General features: G+C 53.3%; 1 protein-coding gene across 1 annotated transcript in view; it reads left to right on the plus strand.

Moving 5' to 3' along the window:
• CSMD2 (CUB and Sushi multiple domains 2) overlaps nucleotides 1-2,945 on the plus strand; it is a 621,436-nt gene that overhangs the window by 364,657 nt on the left and 253,834 nt on the right. The gene's annotated exons all lie outside the window — the stretch shown is intronic.

Genomic DNA, 2,945 nt, shown 5'->3' on the forward strand with positions numbered 1-2,945 from the left:
GGGGTTGGGCAGGGCAGAAGCTTGGAGAGTAGAAACAGCAAGCGGCAAAGGTAGCGAGAGGTGCCGTTCAGGGCAGAACCAGCTGCAGACCCGGTGAGCCTGGCCAGTGGCAAATCTTCAGAGCCGTCTGAGGCTCGGTCCGTCTGAGCAGATTAACCAGATCCCTTCCCAGAGGCTGTTTGCGAAATGCAAGTCCCCAGTTCAAGCTCCGCCCCACGCACACAGCACACACGCAGCGCTCGTCCCTCCGGCACTCTCTGATAGAACTGATCTCCGCCCAGCCCCCCTCCCACCCTTGGCAGAGAGGTCTTGCTTCCTTGTCCCATCTGTCCCCAGGGTCTAGTTGAGCTGAAGACAATAAGTGCCAAACAGGGGTCATTGGGGGTCCCAGGTTCCAAGCTAAAGCCCTCAACACCTTCTTTGGGATGCCGGACTTGATAGAAACAATCCATCTTCCCAGGGATGCCTCCTCCAGGGCACTCCTCTTCCCATCATCTGTGGGCAGGAGGAAGCAGAGCCTAGTTCCGTCTTCCCTAATCTTCCCTGTCTGGCACTGCAGCACTGGCTTTTAGTTTATCTGTCCTCATCCCTACTTTCCCATGAGGTCATGAGCTCTGGAAGGATGTGGGTATGTATTACTTGTCTTTCTATGCCCTCTGCCCAGTTCAGGGTCTGGTACATGGTGAGGATCAGTAAATATGTATTGAATGGAAAGATCTATGAATGGCTAAATGCTCTTTCTTCCTCCTGGTGGGAGTGGGAAAAAGAAGGGTGAGAGCTGTCCCAGAGAAGCCCAATTATCCAGGATGGGGAGGGCCGAGGACTCAACAGGTTCAAAGCAGGTGTGGATACACCGATGGAGGACCTGGGTCAGAAACAAATACTCATAGTTTCCGAGGAAAACCATATCCTAGTAGGTGCCCACTTTCCAGGAGAGGAGCAAATGCCAAGTCCTCAGGAGGAAGAGGCAGAAAGCAGCAAACCTGACCTGATGATCGAGCTCTTACCCAGCATCCCTCTCAAAGGTTCCTCCACCATTGTAAAAATGATACACATCCAATACGTCAGTAATCAAAAAACAGGGGCAGGTCAAGGAAGAAATGCTGACTACCACCCTAGATCCCCCCACCCAGAGATGATTCTTGCCAATATCTGGTGAACACTATTATGGACATTACAGGTAATTTTCTGTGCATTTATACAGCTAGAGTGGGATGGATAGGTAGCAATAACTTTTAAAAATCTAAGCCCCATCCTAGACCTGATGAATCAAAATCTCTAAGGAGTGAGGCCCTAGAATCTACATTTTTTACAGCCTTCTGGGGTGATTCTGATGTAGCTATAGTGAAACCACAGTCCATGGGCAAGGGTTTGGGAACTAGTGTAGTCTCCCCCGCAGGACGTGCATCTCCTCAGTCACGTCCCAACTGATGATTGTCTGGGAAGAGCTGGAATTTGCCCAATGTCAGGGAGCTCGCATCCCCCCCCCCCAAGACAGCTCTCTCCACAGTTAGAGAACACTCGGGGCTTCCCCTCACGATGACCTGAAATCTGTGTCCCTGTAACAAGGCTCAGGGATCCTGTTTCCACCTCCAGAGCTCCTTGGAGGAAAACGAACCCTTCTTCCATGTGAGTATTTTGGACAAAGATGAGAGTAGCTGCTGTTTACTGAGCACCTACTGTGGGAGCATCCTGCGGGCATCACTGCCAACCCCACAACAGAAACTTCCTAAACTAAGATCTGTCCCCTTTCACCTGCCAGGAAACAGATTGAAAAGGTACACGGGTAGAACTGGGCAGTATTTAAATCCCTGACTTAGAGCATTTGCTTCAAGGTATTGGAAATAGCTCCATATCCCTGCTCAGTGTGTACACGTGTGTGTGTGTGTCTGTGTATCTGTGTGTCTGTGTGACTGATAGGGTTTTGAATAGACAAACGCCTGGACTTATGGGCCCCAAGTGCCACTTTTCTTCCCACCCCATGTTTCTAAATGTGAGGGCAAGCTCATGGTCATAAGTTCCTAATGAGGAAAGGTTGGGAGACTGATGTCTGGGCTGACTTAAGATTGCATTTCGGAGGGAAGGGGGTCAGGGCTCAGCTGGGCTCATCCAGATCATCTCTGTGTCAGATGCTCCCTCAGCCCAGCTTCAGTAGGAAGGATCACCAGGTTTGCTTCCAGCAAGATGATCTGACAGCCTCCAGGGCTGCTTCTGTTTCTGACTGTGCAAGTGTTTCAGTCACTAGGGAATCTCAGACGCCTCTAAAGTGGCCCATGCCCTTGCAGCCGTGGAGCTGGTCTCCACTGGGAAGCCACCGTCCTTAAAACAGCAGGGATGCAAATAGAGCATGGCCTCAGACTCGAGTGTGAGAGCCGGGCACCCCTGTTGGAGGAAGGTTGGGAACAGAAAGAAGGAAGGGAACACAGACTTAAGGGCTACTGACCACCCGTCAGGTGCTTACCAAGCATTCGCCACTTGCAAATTCAAATCAACTTTCAGTTATTCCTATCTCAGAATGGCCCATTTTATAGGTTAGGAAACAGAGGCTCAGGAAGATTACATAAGTTGCCCAGAACCATGTAACTAATAAGAGGCAAAGCTTGATTAAACCCACGGGTGTTCGGACTCTTTCCTCCCGCAGCCCCCCCCCCCCCCCCAGGGTGCCGCTGGAGCCCGAGCCCGTGCCGGTGCCTGTGCCCGTGCTGGTGCCGTGCTCGCCGTCCGGCTTCAGGTTGCTCATGGTGCGGGGGGTGGGGTGGGGGTGGCTAGGGGAAGGGAACGCGGAGGGCTAGCGCGGCGCCCGGCCCCGGCAAGGAGGTGGGAAGGGGCGAGGTGAGCGGTGCGCTCCAGGGGTGAGGGGCGCGCGGGGCGGTGAGAGGGGCAGCCGCAACGTTGGGCTGGGGTCACATCAAGTTTGGCGGGGGCAGGAGGCGGGGAGGGGGGGC

This window comes from Lipotes vexillifer, unplaced genomic scaffold (genome assembly GCF_000442215.2).
Source record: "Lipotes vexillifer unplaced genomic scaffold, Lipotes_vexillifer_v1.1 scaffold213, whole genome shotgun sequence".
Taxonomy (NCBI): domain Eukaryota; kingdom Metazoa; phylum Chordata; class Mammalia; order Artiodactyla; family Lipotidae; genus Lipotes; species Lipotes vexillifer.